The following is a 25,907-nucleotide window of genomic DNA, read 5'->3' as shown; positions in this document are numbered from 1 at the left end:
GATGAAGACGCAGGATTGGAGTTTGGAGTGTCTTGGAGAAGATGGTCAGAGCAGAACTAAAGATCCAGTTAGGACGGTACAGACACACATCCACACACATTAAGACTGAAAACGAATGACCACAAGGTGGGAAACAGATGTGCACGCTTTGAGGAGTGGTAGTGGTTGCAGCACTCCTGTTAGGAGTGGGATGTGCCTATGTGGGAAAGATCTTGTGGAAGATGTTTCTGTTGTAAACACGTTTTCTTGCTTTTCTGAAAGTCTCTCTTATTAGCACTTTCCCATTGAATTTTTAAAGATGAGAAATTTACATTGTGTTAATTCTGTAAAGCATGGAACATTTCATGCTGGTGTGTTGGCAGAGCGGGTTAAACTGCCACTTGGGATGCCAGCATCCCATATGAGCACCAGTTCGAGTCCTGGCTGCTCGACTTCCCATCCAGTTCCCTGCTAATGCACCTGGGAAAGAGGTGGTTGATGGCCAGAGTACTTGTGCATGTGCCACACACGTGGGAGACCAGGATGGAGTTCCACATCCCTGGCTTTGGTCTAGCCTGATCCTGGTTGTTGCAGCCATTTGGGGAGTGGATCAGTAGGTGGAAGATGTCTTTCTCTGTCTATCCCCTTCTTTCTGTAACTCTGCCTTTCAGAAAATGTTTAAGAAAGTAGCATTTTTCTGTTTGGGAGAATACTTCCCACTTATAATAGAAAACTAAGAAAATGCAATGCTAACAAAGATACTATTTTCAACTATAGAGATGTTTTGTGTCTATTTGAGTAAAACTGCCACTTTGTATCAGATGATAGGATTACAACTGGTTGAAATGAGCTGGGGAAATTGCTGATTTGTGCAGAACATTCTAAGTACAAAATAATATGAATCTGTGGGAATGTGGCATGCGTGTCTGTGTGTTGGAGGTGGTGTTGGTGGCAGTTATATCAAGTTAACAATGACAGTCTTGGTGCCATTAATATGAAAATGGAAAATGTATGTCCCAGATACATGACAGCATGTTATTTTTGCTCAATGGAAACAGATGTTACCAAAAAAATTGAATCTGAAAGTAATCTTGAGGGAGATATTTTTGGTTTGTTGTACATTGTGTAAAGATGCAAATTCTTTTTCTCTTTACAACTGCAGGCTGCAGTCTCAACCAATCTGGGGAAATAGTTGTGTGTGTGTGTGTGTATACACATGTGAATATATATGTACTATATATGTATATAGTTTTTAATGTAATTTTCCATGAACTTTAAAAAATAATTATATATTTGTTTGAAAGTCAGAGATACAGCACGAAGAGAAGCAGAGAGAGAGAGAAGGGAGACTTTTCATCTGCTATTTCACTTACCAAATGGCTGCAATGGCCAGGGCTGGGCCGGACTGAAGCCAGGAGCCATTAACTTCTTCTAGGTCTCCCATGTGGGTGTCAGGCCCAGCACTGTAGGACAATTCTGCACTGCTTTCCTAGGCACGTGACCAGGGAGCTGGGTCAGAAGCAGGACAGCATGGGCTCAAACTGGAGCTCTTTTAGGATGCCATGGGCTTTATCCAATATGCCACAATCCTGGCCCCATTATATATTTTTAAAAGCAATAAATAACCTAAGAGGAAGTAAAATTTAAGGAGAAAATCTGGCATCTCCCTACATAAATATGGTCAGTTGATCTTTGATGAAAGAGTAAAGACAATACAATGAAACAAAAGATACTCTTTTAAAAAATGGTTTTGAAACAAATCAACAGCCACATTTAAAAATGTAGACATAGATTTTATACTCAGAAAATTAACTCACAATGGATCATAGACCTAAACATAAGACGCAAAATGAAGAAAGTCCTTGAAGATAACATAAACAAAAAAATGAGGAAACATAAATGACCTTAGGTACTGTGATGAGTTTTTGGGATATACCACCGAGGACATGATCCATGTAAGAAAGAACTGTAGGGCCGGTGCTGCAGCACAGTGGGTTAAGCCACTGCCTACGAAGCCCGCATTCCGGGCTCCATTTGAGTGCCTGTTACTGCTGATCCAGTTCCCTGCTAATGCATCTGCGAAAGCAATGGGAGATGGCTCAAGCAGGTGGGGCCCTGCCACCCATGTGGGAGACCAGGATAGAGTTCCAGGCTCCTGGCTTTGGCCTGACCCAGCCCTACCCATTGTGGCTGTTTTAGGAGTGAAGCAGTGGGTGGAAAATCAATCTGTCTCTCCCTCCCTCTCCATAACTCTGCCTATTGAACAAATGAAATCAATCTCTTAAAAATATCAGTAAACTGGACTTGATCAGAATTTAAAACTTCAGCTCAGCAAACGTCAGTGTCAAGAAATGGAAAGGACATGATTGAGAGAAAATACTTGTCAAAGACACACTTGATAAAGATTTCCAATATACACAAAGAGCTATTAAAACTCAACAGGCCGGCGCCGTGGCTTAACAGGCTAATCCTCCGCCTTGCGGCGCTGGCACACCAGGTTCTAGTCCCAGTTGGGGCGCCGGATTCTATCCCGGTTGCCCCTCTTCCAGGCCAGCTCTCTGCTATGGCCCGGGAAGGCAGTGGAGGATGGCCCAAGTGCTTGGGCCCTGCACCCCATGGGAGACCAGGAGAAGCACCTGGCTCCTGGCTTCAGATCAGCATGATGTGCTGGCCGCAGCGGCCATCAGAGGGTGAACCAATGGCAAAAAGGAAGACCTTTCTCTCTGTCTCTCTCTCTCACTATCCACTCTGCCTGTCAAAAAAAACAAAAACAAAAACAAAAAACCTCAACAACAACAACAAAATAATCAACTGTGTTAAATAATGGGCCTAAGATTTTAGACATCTCACAAGAGAAGTTATGCTGGTGGCAAATAAGCATATGAAAACATGTTCTATGGCCTATATGGTCAGGGAAGTGTAGATGAGAACAACAGTGAGATAGCACCGTGCACCTGTGAGAGTGGCCACAACCAGAGCATGGGCAACACCAAAGCCCATGAGCTGTGGGGCAACAGGTAGGCCCGTCCATTGCTGGTGGGTATGCCCAGCCACTGTGGAAGGCAGGCTGGCAATTGGGTTTATAAGAACCCTATGACCTACCAGTTGCACTCGTTGGTATTTAGCCAGGGGAGTTGAAAACGTAGGTCCACATAGCAACCTGTACTGAGATGTTCACAGTCGCTTGATTTGTCATTGTCAAATCTTTGGGGCCACCAAGAGGTTCTTCAGTAGGTGAACGGATAAATTGTGGAACCTGCAGCCAGGGGACTGCTATTCAGCACCAAGAGGTACAGAGATGAGAAAAGACATGGAAGAACATTACATGCATGCTCCTAAGTGAAAAAAGCTAATGCAACAGGTTCCATATTGTGTGGTTCCAGCGGTATGATGTTGTGCAGAAAGCATGACCATGGAGATTGTAAGAAAGATTTGATGCCAGAGGTGGGGAGCAGAGGAAATGAATAGGTGATCCAAGGAGGATTTTTCAGGATATGAAAATACTGAGTGAGACAACATAATGACGGCTACGTGTCGTTTTATATTTGTGCATACACTTAGAATGTACAACACCAGGAGAGAATCCTGAGACAGACTGTGCTGTCTGGGTGATGGTGGCTTTTCAGTGTAGGTTCATCACTTGTAGGTAATGCACCATTCTGGGGGAAGATAGTGGTAATGAAGGAGGCTATGTATTTGGAGTCAGGGGCATATGGAAAATCTGGCACAGAGATTTAAATTTGAAATTTTCCTGTGAACCTAAAACTTGGGAAAAATATCTTAAAGTTGACACTTTCATTGTCAGCCATTCGACTCCAATCTAGTTATTTCTCTCTTCACTCAATGTTCGGAATACAAAAGCAAAGACAGAACCAGCAAAGATCAATTAATGTGACAGCAGATATTTGGATATTATGACATCCTGTCTTTTCCTTCTTCCTAAATCCTTCTGCAAAATTTCCTAGGGAGGTGTCATCTTCGTCTTTCTCATTTGGGGATATTTCGATAAATGCAAGCCCTGGCTGTGATGTTTTATCACTTAGTATGAAGTCATTAATTTTTCAAAGTTTTCAAGTCTTAAGCCCTCACGCCTAGCATTTCAATGTGGCTCAGATCAATGCAGTAAGATCCAGTGGTGCTCAGTGAGAGACTCGGAACCACTATGAGGATTGGATACGTGCAGACTCTCTTTCTCTCTGTCTCTCTCTGTTTTGTTGTTGAGAGCTTTAATACGTTTGCAGTACATTTTGGTGTGGGAGTGGAGAAGGTAGGGAACTACCTCTAAAATTCTAAATTTTACAACAGTGAGATATCAATTCCCACTTCCACTCCTAGAAGATGTAGCAACGGATAGGTGCCAGTTGCGTTCTGAATGAGAACTTTACATCTGGGACCCTCTCTGAGAGGCAGCCTCATCTTCCATGTGTTTCAGTAAGAAAAGGTTTCTTATTGTCCATTTTTCTTAGTTCCTTTTCTCTTTTGTTTGTCTTAGATCAGCTTCCTGGAAATGGATGAAGAGAAGATTGCTGCTGCGGTTGGGGTCACGGGCATTCTTTGCAGAAGCCCTGGAGTTGGGACAGCCCAGATGGAGGCAATGGGAGCGGACGCTCCTAACCCTACATTAGCAAGCCAGTGTTCTTGAGAGGGGGTGTGAGCTGGAGGGAGTCGGTTCCTTGTGGCGAGTTGAGTCCGTTCCCCTGCCAGGCAGAAGGCAGTTGTTGATTAATTTTATTGTCATTCTCATGGCTCCTTATGTGGCGACTGCCTGTTGGCCAAACTACAACAGGAATTGGTGTAACTCCTTAGTTACTTTGGCTATGATAAGGTTTTAAACAAGCATTTAACATAGTATATAAAATGTGTAATAGAACTATTTATATATTTAATTTATTGGAAAGGCAGAGAGAGAGAGAGAGAGGGAGCGAGAGGGAGCGATCTCCTATCCAATGGTTGGCTTCACAGAAGCAAGGATTCTGACCCAGGTACTCTGGTGTGGGACGTGGTAGCCCAGGTGGTAGTTTCACCATTGTGCCATACGTTTGCCTTTGTGTGAAGGTCTGCTGTCAGTTTCTAAGCTGTCTCTTCGTCTCTGTGTGTGGGTCTCTTCAGAAAACAAAATAGTTTGAGTATTTCATCTCCTCTATCCATATACGAATGGATCTCAAACTGTTCTGGAATGGAGACCAAGGGAGCAAGTTGAAATTGCTGTCCTGATACTTGAGAGAAATGGTGTGGGATGATACACGAGCAGATAGAGTATCTTCCATAGAGAGCTCACTGCCGGAGGAGGGCGCCGAGGTCCATGGCAGGGACACCCTCCCTAAGGATCCTGTCCTTTCATCATCACGTTGATCAGGACCTGTTCAGAAAAACGAACCACGTTGGCGAGGCAGAACGTGAGGGTGGCGACTCGGCTAGCTGCGAATCTCTGCCTGCCTCGTTCCGGAGGGTCAAGTGAGGTCAGCTGGATCTAGCATCCCTGTCTCTCTGCGTGACTTGTTATCTGTGAAATCTCCAGCGTCAGACAGGCCCACCCGGGCTTCCTGCAGGGCTTCCTTTTCAACCGTGAAAACTCGAGACCTCAGTTTCCTTCTCAAGAACAATTTCTCAAAAACATCTGGGCCTGACTCTGGTTGGCTAAATGACGGAATACCATGGCTGGTTGCTGTAGGACTCTGGTTCATTGTGACACATGGGATATGTCTGTGGCCTCTGAGAGTCACAAAAAAGATGATTTTTTTTTTTTTTTTTGACAGGCAGAGTTAGAGAGAGAGAGACAGAGAGAAAGGTCTTCCTTCCGTTGGTTCACCCCCCAATGGCCGCCATGGCCAGTGCGCTGTGCCCATCCGAAGCCAGGAGTCAAGTGCTTCTCCTGGACTCCCATGCGGGTGCAGGGCCCAAGCACTTGGGCCATCTTCCACTGCCTTCTCGGGCCATAGCAGAGAGCTGGACTGGAAGAGGAGCAACAGGGACAGAATCTGGCACCCCAGCCGGGACTGGAACCTGGGGTGCTGGTGACACAGGCAGAGGATTAGCCAAGTGAGCTGCGGTGCTGGCCAAAAAAGATGATTTTTAGCAAGAGCTATGGCAGCATCATTGTCCAGAAAGGAGCAAGTGGCTTCCAAGGAGACCTAGGCTGTATATTTATAAAAAATTGAAACTGTTCTCTGTGCTGGTAACTGTGTTAGACGCTGGGGTACCATGGAGAGCCATGGGAAGTCTGTGGTGTCAGAGCACTTCTATTCCAGTGGGGGTGGAACAGAAAATAAAGAGATAAGTATGTGGAGTCCTGGGCCAGTTATCTGTGTGCTGTTTAACAAATCCTCACTTCTTTGAGCTGCTATAAATGCTGGAGCCAGACCACATGACGGTTGCATCTGGCAGCTGGCAGAATGTTCAGTTTCAATAGAAATCTCAGAGCAAGGTGATGTTTCCTTTCCAGGTCCAGTCCTCCATTTCATTTTCCATCTAATTTATTTTTTTGAGTCATCTCTCTTTGTAAAATATATTTTTAAACTATTTTTTGGTTTTGTTTTTATGTCATTTGAAAGGCAGAGAGACAGGGAGGGGGAGAGAGATGGGGAGAGAGAGAGAGAGAGACAGAGAGAGAGAGAGAGAATCGAGATCTTAGATGTGCCAGTTCACTCTCTAATTATCCTCAGTAGTCATCGCTGGGCCAGGCCAAAGCCAGGAGCAAGAAATTCAATCTAGGTTTCTTATGAGGTTGGCAGGGACCCAGTATTTGAGCCATCGCGTGCTCTCTGTGAGGGTATCCACTGGTAGGAAGTGAGACTCAGGAACAGAGCCCGGATGTAGAATCCAGGTCCTCCATTATGGAATGCGGATGCCCAAGCAGGGTCTTCGCTGCTGGCTGAGTACCCACCCCCAGTCCTCCGTGTTTAACCTTGAGTGAGGAAGCACCACAGAGCCAGTTGCAGCTGTAGCCTTGGGCCAGCTGTCCACAGCACTCCACAGTGTCTACCCCTTCCAGCCCCTGGAAGCTTGCCTGATTCTACCCTTGAGCGTGACAGCCAAGTTCACACAGGAGCTGTCATCACCTGCACCCTCTGATGCAGCAAGGTGTTCCTGACGACCAGTGGTAGCCCAGACCCTTCACTGAGCTGATTGGCCGCAACCAGGCTGTATATTGCTGGGGTGGCCAAACCCTCTACAGAGGGGTCAGACTCTCAGCCTTGCAGTGGGGGCGCTGTTAGCTGTTGCCTCCTTCCAGAAGAGCTCTTGCACGTAAATATGGTAGCTGCCCTTTCACACATGCTGCATCTAGGCCCTTTTGGGTACTTGTCTATCTCTTTTGTTAGTTGATAATCTCTCACTCTATGCAATTTTCCCTGAGCAAATACCTGGTATACACTAATAGGCACACCAAGCAATGATAAGTGCGAAAAAGAGAAACAAGTCCTTAAGGGAGGGATTGGTTCAGAGAGTGTGGTCAGGGAGGGATTTTGAAGCCTCCTACACTGAGTGGGTGTAGGAAACTGATAGGGCAGCACATGCAAAGATCCTGGGGGTAGGTACGAGATGACCACATCCAGAGAAGAGCAGAGAGCTGGTGTGACTGGGGTTGAGTGAGGAAGTGTGTAGCAAGTGGTAAGAAGCAACATCAGAAAGATACTGTGGTGCCTGTTAGATCCTGATGAGCAGCCAGACTGGGTAGGGCCTGTCGAACCCTGGTAAGGGGCTTGGATTCTTTGCTTTGGTAAACAGAAGCTGCTGGATGGTCTTGATCTTGAGCACAGAGGTAACATGACTTGGCTTCCGGGTGAAAGAAACAATGCTAACAGGTAATGGGGCTATTAAAACTGTTCATGCAAACTGACGGGGCTTGGCCTGGCGTGGCAGCTGCAGGGGGAGAAGTGATCATTTTCTGGACATGTGTGGGACCGGAGCTGACCGGTTTCCTGATAGACCGGAGAGTGAACTTGCTGTGGACGGGATGAGATGAACTTGTTGGGGGTTTCTGTGGGTCAAGTGTTCAGAGTTTTCCAAAAGTTTTAACATATTTCTTTGAGAGTGACAGAGTGACAGAGGCAGAGAGAGGGAGAGAAAGACACACCTTCCAACTGCGGTTCGCTCACCAAATGCCCACAAAGCTGGGGCTGCATCAGGAGGAAGCCTGGAGACCAAAATTCCATGTGGGTGTCCCCTGTAACTGACAGAGTTAAGCATTTTTGTTTTCGTTTTCTGCCTTCCCAGGCACGTTAGAAGGAAGCTGTAGCCAGAACTCAAACTGGCACTCAAACCAGCTCTCAGCCATGGGATGCAGGCATCTCACTTAGGGGCTTAACCCTCCTCAGCCCAGCTGAAGAGTGCTTTAATGAATATGTTGGTTGAGAAGGCTTTTACAATTGAATTGGAGAGGCAGAGTGGCCATGTAGCATGTGTGTTGGGAACTCAGGAAGAGCTGGAGCTGCAGATGGGTGTTCAGGAGCAGCCAGTGTGGAGGTGGTAGTTGCACGGGATGGCATCCCGAATGCAGTGAGTGTGGCTAAGTAGAAGTGGAGGATGAAGCCTGGCTCATCAGAATATTTAGACGTGGGCAATATGAAGAAGAGCCAGCCAGGAGATGGATGGGAGAGTGTTTGAGTCCATCTTCTGTTACTACAGGAAAAATCAGGCTCAGTAACTTTGTGAACACAAGAAATTTGTTTTGGTTCATGGTTCTGAGTTCCAAGGTTGCAGGGCCACATCTGATAATCGTCTTCTTTAATTTTTTCTTTATTTTTTTAATATTTATTTATTTATTTGAAAGAGTTACACAGAGGGAAAAGGAGAAGCAGAGAGGGAGGGAGGGAGGGAGGGAAGGAGGGAGGTCTTCCATCAGCTGGTTCACTCCCCAAATGGCTGCAATGGCCAGAGCTGTGCTGATCCGAAGGCAGGAGACAGGAGCTTCTTCCGGGTCTTCCATGGGTGCGGGGGCCCAAGGACTTAGGCCATCTTCTACTGCTTTCCCAGGCCATAGCAGAGAGCTGGATTGAAAGTGGAGCAGTTGGAATTCAAACCGGCGTCCATATGGGATGCTGGCAATGCAGGCAGTGGTTTAACCCACTAGGCCACAGTGCTGGCCCCGATGATCACCTTCTTGTTGGCAGGGCCCCCAGTGCAGTGCAAGACATCACAAGGCAGAAGACAGGGCGTGTGCCTGTCCATTGCCTTGTTTCTTTCGCTTAGAAGGCCACTCTGATTCAGTCGTTGGGTACATGGTAAGGTTAAGTTTCCACTCTCTCAATGTCTCCAATGGAGATCAAACCTCAGCATGGGTTCAAGAGCTCTCAGACCATAGCAAAGCCCAACGATCTAGGGAAAGAATCACATCGGTACTCCCAAAGTGAGGAAAGTTTTTCAAGGAGGAAGGAGGTAAAATCACTGTGTATCAATTGCTTGTAATAGAGTAAGATGGTGCTTGAAATCCAACCACAAAATTTAGTAGTGGGGGGGCCGGCGCTGTGGCTCACTTGGTTAATCCTCCGCCTGCAGCACTGGTATCTGATATGGGCACCGGTTCTAGTCCCGGTTGGGGTGCTGGTTCTAGTCCGGTTGCTCCTCTTTCAGTCCAGCTCTCTGCTGTGGCCCAGAAGGGCAGTGGAGGATGGCCCACGTTCTTGGGACCCTACATCTGCATGGGGAGACCAGGAAGAAGCACCTGGCTCCTGGCTTCGGATCATCGCAGCGCCAGCCGTAGCGCCATTTGGGGGATGAACCAATGGAAGGAAGACCTTTCTCTCTGTCTCTCTCTCTCACTGTTTATAACTCTACTGTCAAAAAAATTTAGTAGTGGAGAGGTTTGCGATGACACTGGCAAGAGCTGTTCTGATAGACAAAGCCGTACTGGACTGGGCACAAAAGGAGGTACAGACTGCAAGTTCATTGGCATGTTTCAATAAAGGGAAATGGAGAAATGAGGTAATGGCTGCATAGTGTTCTTGCAAATACACTTTTGTAAAGCTTAGTTTTATACCTTGGTCAAACCAATGGTTAAGAATGTTAAACTAGTATAGTTTTAATGATCTGTGGTTACTTTAAAATTTACTGGATATGACTGAAATGATCATTTTTTCCCACTCAGTTCTTGTTTATAGCCATTGTCTATAATTGTACCAGAGTCTTTTTGCTTTTTACTTGATAAACTGCTTATTTGATGAAGTATTAAGCCATTTTACTGTAATGTAAATTTATTTTTGGGGTTTATTTATTTATTTATTTATTGACAGGCAGAGTTAGACAATGAGAGAGAGAGAAAGGTCTTCCTTTTTCCATTGGTTTACCCCTAAATGGCCGCTATGGCCGGCGCACTGCGCTGATCCGAAGCCAGGAGCCAGGTGCTTCTCCTGGTCTCCTATGTGGGTGCAGGGGCCCAAGCACTTGGGCCATCCTCCACTGCACTCCCGGGCCACAGCAGAGAGCTGGCCTGGAAGAGGGGCAACCAGGACAGAATCTGGCGCCCCGACCGGGACTAGAACCCGGTGTGCCGGCCGCAAGGTGGAGGATTAGCCTAGTGAGCCGAGGCGCTGGCTGTAATGTAAATTTAAAATGTTACCTCAAAAACAAGAAAAAAGGAAGAGAGAAGGAAGAAACATAGGAGGGAGGGGCGTGAGAACATCATTGTTTTTAGAATTGTGTCTATAAATCACATTGAATCTGTTAAAAACTGATGAAACATTAAAACAAAAAAACTTTAAAAACATGTTTGAACAGGATTTGACTCCCAAACTCATATAATTGTTTAAACCCCAATGTCCTTTTGTTAATGGTTAATGGAGTAGACGTGGAGATGACCCAATGTGACATCCAGGTCAGGGGCCTGCAGAAGGTCCTTAGGGCACTGGGGTGTGCCCCCTGCAGGTGGGACGTGGGAGTGGGATGATGCTTTGATCCACCTGCCTCTGTGTGTGCTTTCAGGCTCACCGAGGGGTCCTCTGTCTGCCATCCTCTTGCCATGCCACATGATTGGACGAGTGGAGTCTCCTGATCTTCGCCTGGGAACCTCTCAACTGTGAGCTGACATAAATTTTCTTCCTTGGAAGTAACTCCTCTCAGAAGTTTTGGTTAAAGTTGATGAAAAACTTTAAGTTATGTTAGATCCACAGTGATTGTAAAAGTGTGTTGGCATGGTGATGGTACTTGGGCACTTTGGGGGAGCGTAGGAAAGTTCAGGAAAGAGACAGCAGGTGCTAGCCAGATAAATATGCTTGAACAAATGGGAGGGGTGACTCCAGTGTGCAATTTGTGTGCATAACCCTAGAAGGCACAGGCATGTTACCTACAGAAAGAGAAGATTATATGTAAGAAGTGGAGTGTGTATACTTAGCGGTGGCACCTCATGGATATTCTGAGCTGAAAACTTCCATTTCCTTAGAAAAATCACAGCTGTGCCTTTGGTTAAGATTGAGAAGGGGGGAGAAGTTGTTTGGGGTTTGGGGAGAGGTAGAATGGGAAAATATTCTCTGGGAAAATGGGATGGTGAGTTGAGAGAATATCTTGAATTCAGGATAGTGACTATGAGTAAATAAGATGGCACGTTCTTAAGTGACATCAATTCCTACTGAAGACAGAAATGCTAATTGCCCTAGGCTGCCTCTCCCACATCTGAAAAAGCAGGCATGATGAACCTCACCTCACAGACGAAGGCCCCAGCCATCGTCATTTATCCACGTAAAGTGCTCCTTGTGCCTGCCTGTGGGACACAGAGTGGTCGTGGACACGAGCAGTTGTAGGAAGCCTGTGAAAAGTTGGGTTCCAGCATCCAGCATGTACGTTTCTTGAATAAATGGAATAACAGCTCCCCAAGACTCAGATGGCCTGGGCTTCTAGGCCCAAAGAATCCAACTGTGAGAATGGCTTTGCAGACTTGGTGATGGGCAAGCCTACTCTTCTCAAGTAGTTGGGAGTCTTCCAGGTGGATAAAACCTAAAGAATACTGGACCCACTTTTATGCCCATTGTAGGTTAAAGCGTTCAAAGTCATGGGAGAAAGTAGTATTTGCTGGAACAGGTTTTTTGGTGTGTTGTGGTATGGCTTTTCACACATATGAACTAATTTAATCTTTAAATCGCCATAAGTAGTTAAGTATTTGTGGAAGAATCTTTTGTAGCCTGTCACTCATCTTCTGTGATTTGGAAGGAACTTGGCTGGCTTGAGCATGTGCCCCAGGTGATTCAACAGTGTTGTTTTTGCTTCTTGAAGGAGTTAGCAGAGAGCTATGGAAGCGTCAGCGGATCGGTGCTAGGAGAGAAGAGCTCACTTGGATGAATTAATTTATGCAATAAGTATTAACAAGTATTTATCATGTTCCGGCCATCGCTTTAGATTTGGGGAATTGAAAAGTGGTCAGAACAGTGTCTTTGCTCTTGAACATCTTTCTTCCAACACTGACACCTGTAGGGGTCTTGTTATTTGTGAATTCTCACTGAGATACCAGGTCAGTCCTGCTGACCTGGTACCAGCCATACCTGAAGTTAGATTTATCCTTAAACTGGTAGGTTGTATTTATTTTTCTATTTCTTAAGCTGATTTGAATATGATTTTCGTATGCAAATTAAATATATGTAATGAGTGCCTGTGAGTCAAATGGGAACTCCTCTAGGTATGGTGGGATGTGGAGGAGAGGAGACGACACAGGCTCTGGCTTTATGAAATCTTATCACAGAGAAAGCAGATACTAAATGCACAATGAATAGACTCTCATGTGATAAAAAGGACTTTGAAAAAATTCAGGAAGGTAAATGGAGGAGGAAACAGGTGTCTGTATTAGTATGTAGAGACAAGTTTATACAGAATGTCAAAGGAAGTCTCTACAGAATTGATGGTTTCAGATGAGATCGGCTTGTCAGGGAGCCAGCTGAGGGACAATCCCAGGCGTCCATTTCCTGGTGGGGGAAAGTACGAGGACAACGTCTTTGAAGTCCAAATGCACTGGTTGTGTTCAAGCCATAGGAAGCCCACAGTGAACATGGTTGCTGGACTTGACCTGATCAGTTCACTTAAGACCTTCTAGAACTTGTTGAGGAGTTGGCACTGGCCAAGCACGGGCGGCTTTATGAGACAAGTATCAAGTTGAGTTCTGTTCCGAGGACGTGTTCACTCTGTTCCATGGAGAGTGGACTCTGGTGGAGTAAGAAGAGAAGCAGCTGGGAAAACAAATGAAACTGCGTTCAGTCACGTGAGAGATGCTGCTGGCCAGAGCTGGGGTGGCTGTGGTGAGGGAAGGGCAGTGCGTGGATCAGGAAATGTTCTCAGGTACAGCAAACAGGACTCCTGATGGACCAGATCTGACAGCCGAGGGGGAGGAGTGACCGATGTGAGAGAACGCGACACTGTTCCCTTGGTTCTTGGAGTACGCATGGATGAAAAGTGGTGCCACTGATGACTGAAAGAGATGGAGAATGTCTCAGATGACAGGGTTGGGGAGGGCATGAGTAGGTACAGGTTCTGGTTTTGATGCTGGGGATGCTGAGTTTGAAATGTTTCCTAGCAACAGAAGAGCATGTGTTAAGTAGACGGCTCGATTTGCCACTATGGAGCTTGGGAAGGCGATATGGACTGGAGATAGAAATTTGTGTATGCTATTTGAAACCCTGAGTTAGGGGTGAGATATCTCAGGGGAAGAAATAGATGAAGAGCAGGGACAAGCAGCGAGGGCCCTGAATATGCCCAGGCAGAAACCTAGGCGTGCGAGCACTCTTGGGATTATCTGAAGGTCAGGAAATTATGAACTAACTAAGGGACTTGGGGGAAGACTGCGCTGAGCTATGTCTGCTAAGGACCTGTAAGGTGAGCCCTGAGAATTGGGATTGTGTTTCATGAGTTGACCTTCAAAAGAGAAGTTTCAGTGCAACCATGGGAGGAATAGGAACCTATTTCTGGACTGAACAGAGATGGGAAATTCAGGTCATGCAGACAGACAGTTCTTACAGAGTGAGAGAGAAAGGGGGCAGTCATTAGAAGTGGACACAGAGCCAAGGAGAGGTCACTTAGAACAGGAGTCCTGAGCAATGCTGTACATTGCCCTCAATATACAGCTGAAGGAATTGAAGATCAGAGATTGGTCAACAACACAGAATGTACTAAAATTTGCTAATGTTTGAGTTCAGAGTCAGGTTTTTTTTTTTTTTTTTTTTTTTTTTTTTTTTTTTTTAAACCAAAAGCCACATGGTAAGTACTGTTGTTTAGACTCTTTCAAGTTAATGTTATTATATATACTTGCATATACAGTAGACCATTGCATTACAACTGTTATTATTCTGATTTTCAAGAGTATAGCACACTTTGGCCACAGTAGGCATTATGTTTGCCATCCACAAAAGGCAAAAAAATGGCAGTAGGGAAATTGTTAGACTAGAATCTGCAACACAATGAAGTCTGTGAGTCAGCTGATAAAATTTCTCAAGCATAGAATTGTTTATTATATATTCATAGCACAAAGATCAAAAGTCATCTCTAGGTTCTGAACATGGAAAACAAGTTGTTGACCTGTTTCCCCAGCACTGATAAAGGCTATCTGGAATTTTATAGTTCTAATAGTCAACATGATTTGTTGGAGCTGGTAACACACGAAGGTAAGAATTCGTGGAATGTCCTCTTAGAATTCATTATGTAGTCACTTGTATTTTACTTTTGAATTTCTTCATCACTGTCTAACCTCTAAATTCAATGCCCCGTGTGTCTGTTTTCTGAGATACAATTTCTCCCTTTATGTCATGGCTTTGAATATTTATGACTCTTCAGATGTTTCCTTCGTGTTACTTGGTGGTGTGTAGGTGACCTTGAACTTGTCAGGAATCTTTAAGTCTTGTAGAGAGTTTGGAGCGTGTTGCTGTTAAGCTTTGTGGCCTGAGCGTAGCAATGGGCATTTGTAGAGTGAATCTAACGGGTGCCCTTTGTGACTCTAGAGAAGTTGTGAGCCGGCTCAGCTCCCTTCCACTGTCAGGAGTGAGATATTATCAGCGCACTTCTCTTCCCAGACTGTTAGGCTTTGAGCTTTTAGAGATGTGTCAAGTGTTTCAATGGTGCACGCTGTTTGGATTTCAAGGGAGGAGTAGAACTTAGTAATCTTAAGAGTGTTGTGAAAATTAATGAGTTAGTGTTCGCTAACACTTTGAAGATGAAAAGCCTGGGGTAAATGCTTGTTATTGTTTCATGCGCACCACAAGCCTGGCTGGGCAGGCACATGCGTTTCCCAGAGATAAAATGATGATGCAACATAGAAAACTGTGGTGTAGCGCTGCGTGGTGGTAAACAGGTTGCTCGAGATGGTGTTTGTGGGAATGACTCTCACCAGAAGCCCTGTGTCCCAACGAGGCCTGGAACACAGTCACAGGTGAGAGCCGGTGTTGACTTCCAAAGGCTCCTTGCCAAAATGAATATTGTTTGATGAGAGCAAGCGTGGGTGGAGATGGAGGTGAGCAGACGGGGAACTCGGGGCTCTGCCGGGCTCTGCTCCTGGGGTGCTCTCATCCTGCTCTTTGATGAGGGGATGAGGGACTGATGGCCTGGAGGTGGGGTGGTCAAGCCCAGCACACTGGGCATGGCTCCAGCTGGGGGCGGAGCCATCAGGCAGAATCTACAGATGTGGAGATGGGTATCTTCCCAGTGAACCAGCCCAGGCCGCTCTCTTCTGGAGAAGGTGATGAGATATCCCCGAAGCGGTAAAAAGGCTCATACCCTGAAGCCAACAATTTCCCTCCTAAGAATTTGTCATTAGGAATATTTACTTGCTTACTTGGGTGCAGTTAGTTGTTAGAAAATTTCAGCAATCAATGTCCAATAATAGGGGATTGAAATAGCAAATCATGGCTCAAACTTAACACAAAATATATAGACAGTTGTGTTAAGAAGAGATATCCACAGTGTATTAAGTTAAAAAAAAAAAACCCTGTTAAATATAACATCAAAATAAAGAGGTTTTTGAAGGTTTTAAATTCCCTATTTTTATATTTCTGTACACTAAGCATTATTAACAATCTAATAAAAATTACTTATGAGGTTATAATACATGTTACCATCAGCATTCATAGGGAAAGGCAGTGTAAAATAACAAGGCCACGAGATTTATGCAAAAACTTTAAAGAAGACTTCAGACAAGCGTGGTGGGCAGAAGTGAATTAGAAGATACTGACCTCACAGCTCAGCAGGCTGCTTCTTGATCAAGGTGTCCACGGTGAGCTCTTCCTGGGCTCAGGGTACCAATCCAATAGGGCTCATCCTCAGGTCCTCACGCCGTCTACGCCAGCTGATGACACAGGAGACACCAGGGATCTACTGTGCATTGACCTGAGGCGGTGTAGCAGTAAAGCCTTAGCCTGTGTGACATGGATTATAATTGCCATCCAATTGAGAAACAGAGACATTTAGGTGGCCTGGGGGGTTTCTCTCAGGAAGGCTGCTCAAGTCAAGCTGAGAGTCAGGATGGCTGCGACTTGGGGGGCAGAGGGCAGATAGGACAGTTTGTGACAATAGAGGGGACTGGGGTGACTTAACTGTGGAGTACGGCCGTCAGAGTAACACAGGCCGCTGTGGTGGGCCTCAGTTAACCAAGGAGCCCGAGTCTCAGGGCTCGCGTGAGCAAGTGCAGGAGTTCATGAGCCGCACGGGATGAAGGAGCCGCTCCTGAGCAGGAGCGAGGGATGGGATTCCAGCTGGCCGAATGATGTTCTAGGGAAGAAGAATGTGTTAGGGTCATCAGATGGTAGGTTCTGCTGGGTAGATGTCCGAATTTTGTATCCATACATAAAACACACACAAAGCTGATGTAGCAATCTCATTTCATGAAAATACAGGTGCGATTCTCTGGACAACACCATGCTAAAGGTGTAAGCTCACACAACAGTGACATGGCCTTTCTTTGAGGCTTACGCTATGCTGAGCACGGCACCAAGGTCTTTTATCATCCTCTGTTTACACTTAGGGAAACTGATACTGAGACAGGGCCTGTGTGGTGCCCCAGCGAGGTGGCCCCTCCACAGGAAGCCTGAATTGCAGCCCTGAGCTGTCTGCTCCCGGGTTGGCATCCTCGCTCTCCGGACTCCTGCAGGTCCGAGCCCAGAGTGACACTTGATCTTGATGAGCATCCGTGTCAATTAATTACGATGGAAGGACTTCTCAGACGATAAGGCTCCTAGAAGCCTTCACCTCAATATAGTTGGCTGACAAATCTCCCGGTTAAGTTGATTTGGCATTGAGGGAATTTAATTCAGAGCAATTTTCCATCACTCATAGACGCAGGCAAAATTAAATAATGAGATTTGCCAGCTTCTTGAGCGGGTGTTCCTATTCATGATAAAACACAAATGTCACAGTGGAAAGGAAACTTTAGGAATTGGAGAGGTGGAAGCGGTGACATCTTTAAAGAAATCGTAGTATAGAGCGAACACAAAGCAATTACTCGCAGAGCAAATAAAAATTGGAGATACATATTTTTTTTGTTCTGAACTGTAAGGACTAACAGGTCCACCTGCCACCAGTGTGTTTTTGGCAGAGTCGATTTCATGCTTAGGTGAGCTGGGGAGCGGCCTCACTGGTGCAGGTGGAGGGGTCTGGGCCAGATTTCTTGGTCCAACAGGACAGAATTGTGCCTTCACAATTTCCGGTGCTAGCAATTTCAGCAATTAGGTATGCCTTTCTGTCTTCAGATGAGGGCTTTGGGGGCTTGATGAGTGACTTATTAAGTTGCAAATTCTCCTGGGAGGCTCGGATTCCTTTCAGATAATATGTTGGAGAGTATTCCATTTAATTCTGTAAATTTCACTTCGCTTGACTTCCGTGTCATCCATATGAGTTCCTACTAAGTGCAGAGACCCTTGCTGCATCTTCGTGGTGGGAGGAGACCCAGAGGCTGGTAACTTGCCGTCTTTCTCAAATCGTTGGAAGAGGCAGGCAGTCAGTCTTTGGGGCCTGGTGGACTGTATGGTCTGTCATAGTTCTCACCTCTGTCCTTGAAACCTGAAGGCAAGTGCTCACTGCTGTGTCCCAGGAAACCAAACAGACTGTGGGTAGGAGGCTGAACCCCTGGTCTAGACGCACATAACCAGGCAGGGATTGGCTGCAGCTTATCTGACGTCATCAGACCCCAAGAGGAATGTGTAGGATGTTTTACTTGGGTGAAATACCACTTGAATCTCCTGGAAACTTAAACAATACACAGCCTGGGGCACACACTTGGATCCGAGGATTCTCATTGAATTGGTCGTGGGCTCCATGCTGGGGTCCCTGGGAGCTACCAAATCTCCCCCTGTGGTGCTACGAATGATCAAAATTGAAGAAGTGCATTTGCAGGAGTAGGTGGGAAATGTGAGCTGTGAGCCGGCTCCAGCCACAGGCCAGGGCCAGGGGAAGGCAGATCAGCCGAGGCTGGCTGAGGCTTTATTTCTCTTATGGGAGGAGGACGTTGGCAAGGAAACTGCTATCACACTGAGGAGACGCAACAGCCCCCGCAACAGCCCCGGGAGACTCCTCCCTGGAGAGGTAAGCAGCTGCAGATCGGCTGTTTTTAAAGTCACAGCAGCCTGCATCCATCTGAACTCGGAGAGCGGCGCAGCCCGGGTCTTGCTGGTGGCCTGGGTCTGTGCTCTGGATCCAGACGCTGCCTCTGGTGGTTCCAGACGGTGCCATCACAAAGCGCCAGGAAGTACGTGACACAGAGCATTGGAAGTACGTTCTCTCCTGGTTCTGTTGGCTACCAGTCAGAAGTCAGGGGGTCAGCAGGGCTGAGTCCTGGCTGAGGGCTCTCGGAGAGACTTGGTGCGCTTTGTCCTGGGCTCTGATGCTTCCTGGGTGGCCTTGGCCCTCCTCGCCATGTGGATGCAGCATTGTCATCTGTGCCTCTATTGGCCCCTGCTGGCCTCCCCCCTACGTGGCTGTCTCTGTCTTTCCTCCTCTTGCAAGGGCTCCAGTCACCCTGAAGCAAGGGCGCACGCTACTCCAGTGTGACCTCATTTTAGCTCGAATCCAATTATATCTGCAAAGACCTGATTTCCAAATAAGGTCATGTTCCCTGGTGCCAGGTGTGAGGACTTCAACGTATCCCTGGGGGAACACGATTCAACCCAAAATTCTACAACAGGAGTGTTTTCTTGACCCTTTGTGTTGGAAGAGCAGAGGGAACATGGAAGGACGGGAACAAGGCACTTGATTTCTGCGGCGAGGTTGGTGGCCTCATCTGTGAAATGGGACCATGAAACAGGGAAATGATACTCAGACGACTTGTATGGAAACTTTTCAGATACCGACAAGCGCCGGGAGCTCCAAGTGTGAAATGCAAGGGGAAATGGAGTAAATCAGTCAATCAAAGATGTTCTGTGCATATTGTCAGGTTGCCAGGAGGGCTGGGGTGAATCAAGAGGCAAGCTGGAGACCACGTGCTGGCTTTTGGTCTATAGACCTGGGATCCTGCTATGTCCCTCAGTTTGTTGAATTGTAAGTTGCTAGAGCTCACGGTGTACCTTAGTCAGTCCGAGAGGGGAATCGGTGCTTGGAACAAGGCTGTCCCTCTAATTTCTTTTTTTATTTTATTTTATTTTTTTATTTTTTACAGGCAGAGTGGACAGTGAGAGAGAGACAGAGAGAAAGGTCTTCCTTTACTGTTGGTTCACCCTCCAATGGCTGCTGCGGTAGGCGTGCTGCGGCCGGTGGAACAAGCTGATTTGAAGCCAGGAGCCAGGTGCTTCTCCTGGTCTCCCGTGGGGTGCAGGGCCCAAGCACTTGGGCCATCCTCCACTGCACTCCCTGCCACAGCAGAGAGCTGGCCTGGAAGAGGGGCAACCGGGACAGAATCCGGCGCCCCGACCGGGACTGGAACCCGGTGTGCCGGCGCCACAAGGCGGAGGATTAGCCTAGTGAGCCGCGGCGCCGGCCTGTCCCTCTAATTTCTAAGAGGCCGTAACCATCTCCTGTTCTCACTGTGTCTGTTGGTAGCCAGGAGGGATGGCATGTCTGGAGAAATCGCCTGCCTCCCTATTTGCTTAGGTGATGCCGCAGGTCTGCCGCCCCCAGCATGGAGCCCACTGGGTCCTCCTTGTCTTGGCGGAGAACTGGGAGGACTTGGGCTTTAGGTTGGGTGACAGGTTGCGCCTCAGTGTGTTCCTCTGCGAAATGGGCATGAGAGTACCAGTACCCAAAGACACTATGAGTGTTCATTGAAATACACAAAACACACAGCCAAGGATTGGTAGTCAGGTAACACCAATCAAGCATCAGGTGCAGGTATAGCATTTTCATTCTGTGTAATCCAAGGCCAGTGTTGGAATAGACCATCGCGAAGAAGGTGAAGGGGCAAAAGATAGCCTGTAGGATTTAAAAGTGGCTACTGACGAGACCAGTGGTACCCAGGATGGACAGGAGAAAGTGCTGTCAAGAGGGGTGAGCTTTCTCCTTCCTTCCCCTGGCAGGAGGACCAGGGGTCTAGCAGAGTACAGTCCAGAGGGGCAGTAAGGTGGGCTGGTGGAAGGCGCTACACAGGAGGCTGCGTGCTGAGCCCCCGGCCCTATAGCTTCTTCTGCGTTTAGAAAGCATGTCCCATTGACTTAATAGGGACACCCGCAAAGCTGGGGCAGGTGCAGGCCTGCACGTGCCTCTACGGAGAATTTGGAAGTTGTCTGGGCATCGTGATGAGCGAGGCCAGGGCACAGGAAAGGCAATGTTTCCTCATCTCCCTTCCCTTCCTCTCCTGACTTCTCCAGGACCTTGGCTCTTGGTCATTTCACTCCTTCGCCACGCCACCTTCTCTCATGCACACGGGGGGTTCCCAGGAGTCTGCAGTGAGGTTGAGCGGGCAGAGGTCAGAGACCTGAATTAGTAGTGAAGGTTAGGACGATGACTGAGGTTAGAGAAGCTGTCATTCTGTGCGTGTGTGGGTGCGCGCACATGTGTGTACGGGTTGTGCGGCTGTTTGCAGGATCTGTGAGTAGGCAGGGCGAGTCAGGATGAGGAACTCAGCCAGGCCCAGAGAAGGGGGCCGTCTGGGCTGTGGGCTGCTCTCAGGATGGCCTCCCCTCTCTTCCTTGTGGGTACAACCAGGAGTATATTAATTACAGGGTAATTAAAATGCCATTGGTGAAAGGCTGAGATTAAAGACGAATTAGCAGGTGTCTCTTCCAAAATGCAGGTGAGCTGTCAGCCCTGGAGCAGTCGGTGAGAGAAACCACGCTCTTGCCAGTCAGCGATACTTGTTAATTCACACTTGCTTGTTCTGGTCTCACACTTGGGCGCAAACGCAGCCTAATACGAGGGCAGGAGACTGTATGGCAAAAGGGACTTGTTTTGGTTTCTTTTGTTTTTGGATTCCTGTGTAGACAGCTGTGGATTTGGTAGGCTAAGTCTGAAAAATGATGATTTGTCAGTGGACAGTAAAGGGAATGCATCCATGTAGTTAATTCAGATCTCAGTGATGGGGAGTGAGAGTTTGTTTGCAGAAAAAAACAGGACCTGGGATGCATTTAAGAATAGTTGTATCAAGGTGGGCATTTGATGCAGTGGTTAAGATACCATTTGGGATGCCCGCATCCCATATCAGAGTTCCTGGGTCTCCGTCTTGGCTCTCCCCCTGTTGCCAGCTTCCTGGGAGGCAGCAGGTGACAGCTTGGGTCCCTGCCACCCGCACATGAGATGCACAGAGGAGGTGCCGGGCCCCTGGCTTCAGCCTTGGCTATTGGTGGCACGGGGGCACTCAGTCTCTCTTGAGCATCGCTGGTAGACAGCCTTTCACACGGGTTGGTGGATTTCATTGCTGGGAAGATTAGCAGCTTCTGGGTGGATCCATTGGGAGAGGATCTTGGGAAGCTTGTGGCTGGGGTCCTGTGGGCCTCACCCCATCATCTTTTCTCAACACGAATCTTTATTATCCTTCTGCTGGCATAAATCAGCGCTGTGACCATCTGCTGAGCACTGTGAAACCGAGTGAATCCCTGGCTCTGGGGAGGAGTGGGGCTGGGGACTCCTAGTCCATAAGAACGCAGAAAATGTAGGAGCATCCATTTATTCAGAAACACAAGGAGATCTGGAAGCAGTGCATTTTTAATGATTGCAATAAGTGAGTCTGTAGGCTTTCGAAAGTAATTAGGGAGAAAGATTGGAATGAAAATTGCCTATCCAAGCTCTCAGTTATGACTGAGGCTGAGAGCTGTGTGTCCTCCTCCCCCCTTGAAGTAACAGGTGAACACAGCAAAAAGAACACAGCACAAAAGCAACATGGGAAAGAAGCAATGACTGAGACTTCAGACCTGTCTCATAAGCATTTTAGAACTCATGCTTCGTTTCTTGCCGCTTCATGTTTGGCTGTGTATGCCCTGCCTGGCTCAGTGGGTGCACAGAGGTGGTGAGACTGGCCCCCTGGCACTAGTCCTCCTTGTTGTCCTGTCCCGACCCTGACCTAGTAAGGTTCAAATGCACCAATGGAATTACCTTGAGGCTTTCCTGGGTGCTGCACCCTGACCCAACTACAGCACTTGCCCTTACTCCCTGCTTGGCCTTGAAACTGCACCTGCTTGGTTGAGGCCACTCTTAGTACTCGTCCTTGGTGGGTGCGTCTTGGCAGGTGGTGACTCTGTGGGACTTGAGTGGATAATAAGCTTTGTTTGCGGGAGCCTTCTCCTCTGTGGCCTCTTGTGGCTGCACTTGGCTGTCACATCAGAGAACACAGAACGGTGCCCCTCACTGGCATTTATTTCTTGGTGTCTCATTCCAAAGTAGCTGAACAAAGTAGCAAGAAAGGCTAGTGGAGTACAGGTGCGTGCCGTATCTCTGCTGGTGCTCTGTGGCTGTCAGGGCAGTGTGGAAGAGGGGGCGACTTCGACAACTGGACTTTGTATTCCTACAGTTCTGGCGTCCCGAAGTCCAAGGTCAGTGTCAGAATGCTCAGGGACTGGGTCAGGGCTCTTTTTCTGGCTGTTGATGGCTGTCTTTTTGCTGTGCCCTCTCACGGCCTTTCCTCTGTGTGCAAGGGGTAGGGGCAGGCTAGGGGGAGCAAGAGTGAGAGATCTCTAGTATCTCTCTCCCTTCTTGTAAGGGCACCTGTTCAACCTGGTGAGGGTCTAGCCTTATGACCTCCTATAATCTTAATCATCTCCCCAGATGTACAGTAAGTAATGGGGATGAGGATTCATCATGTGAGTTTTGTGGGTGGAAAACTTTCCCTCATCCTTGTAAATCTTCACCTGGTCTTCAATCACCATTTTTTCTCCATAGCAGTCTTTGTCTTATGAGAGGGTTTACGAGGGGCCTTCGGAAAGTTCAGGGAGTGGGCTGGCACTGTGGCGTAGCAGGCAGAGCACCACCTGTGAAGCCAGCATCTTACGTGGGAGCCAGTTTGAGTCCTGGGTGCTCCACTTCCCATCCAGCTTCCTGCTGCTGTGCCTGGGAAAGCAGCGGAAGATGGCCCAAGTACTTGGCCTTCTGCCACCCACATGGGAGACTTGGAGGAAGCTCCAGGCTTCAGACTGGCCAAGCTTTGGCCACTGCGGCCATCTGGGGAGTGAACCAGTGGGCAGAAGCTATTGCTCTCTGGCTCTCTCCCTCTGTTTTCCTCTATTCCTCTCCACCCCTCCCCTCTCTCTGTAAACTCTGCCTTTCAAATAATCAAGCAAAAAATTTCATTGAACATGCCTACATTGATAAAACTAGGTATGGGTATTTTTTTTTCTAAAAAAAAGCTTAATTTCAGTTCCAGTGTCCACAGACTGTCGGGGAGCGCCCCGTGACAGCTTTGCAGCAGTTCTATACCCGCATGATCCCTCAAGCTCCACCCCCGGCCCGTTTGCCTTTCCCACAATGCGACCGACATTCCTCTTGGCTCGGTTTGCCTGCTCTAGAACTTCTCTGCTGCACCCTTACTGCTGTTAGCTCCCTGCTTCACAAAATCCCTTTCTCTCCTGGCTTTTCACACACTGTGTTTATCAGGTTTATAGACATCCCAGGGTCCTGTTTTCCTATTCCAACTGCTATTAAAAACTTTCAGTTGGGAAAATATCAAAAAACATAAAAGGAGGAAAATTAGTGCCAGGCTCATGAACCTAGTTGATTTTATGTTCAATTTTTTTTATTGTTTTTCCTCTTCCCAGGATTATTTTTAAGAAAATTCATGACTTTGTACAGATATATCTAAAAATATATTTTAAATATTAAGGTTACAAAATTATAACCACAATATCATTATTACATCTTAAGCATAATAGTGTTTCTTCAATGTCATCCAGGATTCAGCAAGTAGAATTTTCTGATCATCTCATAGAATTGTTTTTGCTCACATCAAGATCCACACAAAATTCAAGCATTGCAATGTTGATGAGACTTTTAGTTTACAAACACCTCCTGCTCTTTATTTTTTTCTTGAACTTTCCTTGGAGATTGCAGGGTATATATCCTTCAGAGTGTCTCCGGTCTAGAGTTTGCTGATGCGATTCTGTGGCGTTGCCCCTGGTAATTGGTGGGAAGAGGTAGAGGCTTGATCAGGTTCAAGTTCAGTATGTTTTTTTTTTTTTTTTTTCTCATGAATATTTTTCTTTTTGACTGTGAAGCCAGCTGCTGTTGGTTCTGCTTGGGTTTCTGGGTGGTCTCTGGATAAGCCTCAGTCTCTGGATTTCACTTCTCTGCCTTTACTTTTTGGAACAGTTATCTGTTCATAAATCTTACTATCGTGTCTAAAAAGTGATGAACAGTGTTAGCCCAAACTGATAAGAAATGTTAGCATTGGGTGAAAAGCTGGAGACCAGTCGGTGTAGGTTTCTAGAGTGGTGATTTCTGCCTAACGCTGTAGTTAAAAATGAATTGGTTTTTATTGATTTGAATGGGAATGAGAAAGAGACAGAGGCGGATCTTCCATCTACTGGTTCACTCCCCAAATGCCTACAACAGCCTGGAGTGGGCCAGACTGAATCCAGTAGCCAGAACTCCATCCTGGTCTCCCTTGTAGGTGGCAGGAGCTCAAGTCTTTGAGCCTGATCAGCTGCCTCTCAGGGAAGTGGAGCAGGGACAGAAATAAGAGCTCCAATACGGGCTTCCCAAGTGGCATCTTAACCACCATTCAGATTTATAGTCAAACAATGTTGAGTACATCCCAAGCGAATACACAAGAACACTTTTCTGTATGATGTGAATGTACTTTGCACGTCAGGAGGGGGAGAAATTCACTCAGTGTTTGCGAAACGTTTGCCCCTGCAGCCAGTAGTCGGACACTTCCTGTGAAAAGCATCCCCTGGCCGGCGCCGTGGCTTAACAGGCTAATCCTTCGCCTTGTGGTGCCGGCACACCGGGTTCTAGTCCTGGTTGGGGCGCCGGATTCTATCCCGGTTGCCCCTCTTCCAGGCCAGCTCTCTGCTGTGGCCCGGGAAGGCAGTGGAGGATGGCCCAAGTGCTTGGGCCCTGCACCCATATGGGAGACCAGGAGAAGCACCTGGCTCCTGGCTTCGGATCAGCGAGATGCGCTGGCCGCAGCGGCCATTGGAGGGTGAACCAACGGCAAAAAGGAAGACCTTTCTCTCTCTCTGTTTCTCTCACTATCCACTCTGCCTGTCAAAGAAAGAAAAGAAAAGCATCCCCTGTAGGTGTGCAAAGTGGGAGTGCTGGGGCTCAGCGAAGGTGCCTTTGGGGCTCCTCATTCTTCATGCTGGGTAGAGTCTAAGGAGGAGACACTTCATCTCGCTTAACTGCGTCGTACCGAGTAGATCCTAATTTACCTTAGGAGAAACAAATCTCTAGTCCTCACCTGAGTTAAAGCCCTTCTATTCCTGCTGCTTTTCCCCTGGGCAGCACACTGCCACGGAAACACCTCCGAGGAAGCAACTTCTTGCTGTTAGTTGTCTTTTAATATCTCTGCTTCCTCTGCAGATACATAGCGCCTGCTTGGAGCACTGGACTTCTAGAAGAAATGTGATTTCCTCATGTGGTGGTTCTTCTCTGTGCACCTGAGGGGTCTTTTCTAAGTT

At 47.2% G+C, this 25,907-nt stretch overlaps 1 long non-coding RNA gene across 1 annotated transcript in view; it reads left to right on the top strand.

Moving 5' to 3' along the window:
• LOC133758606 (uncharacterized) overlaps positions 1 to 25,907 on the top strand; it is a 242,437-nt gene that overhangs the window by 48,567 nt on the left and 167,963 nt on the right. Inside the window, exon 2 of the long non-coding RNA XR_009865807.1 lies at positions 10,897 to 10,990. This is a non-coding gene — a long non-coding RNA (uncharacterized LOC133758606). The remainder of the gene's footprint in view (positions 1 to 10,896; positions 10,991 to 25,907) is intronic.

The sequence above is a fragment of the Lepus europaeus genome, chromosome 4 (genome assembly GCF_033115175.1).
Source record: "Lepus europaeus isolate LE1 chromosome 4, mLepTim1.pri, whole genome shotgun sequence".
Taxonomy (NCBI): Eukaryota; Metazoa; Chordata; class Mammalia; order Lagomorpha; family Leporidae; genus Lepus; species Lepus europaeus.
The sequence above is the reverse complement of the archived record's forward strand: the minus strand, read 5'-3'. Positions and strand labels throughout refer to the sequence as shown.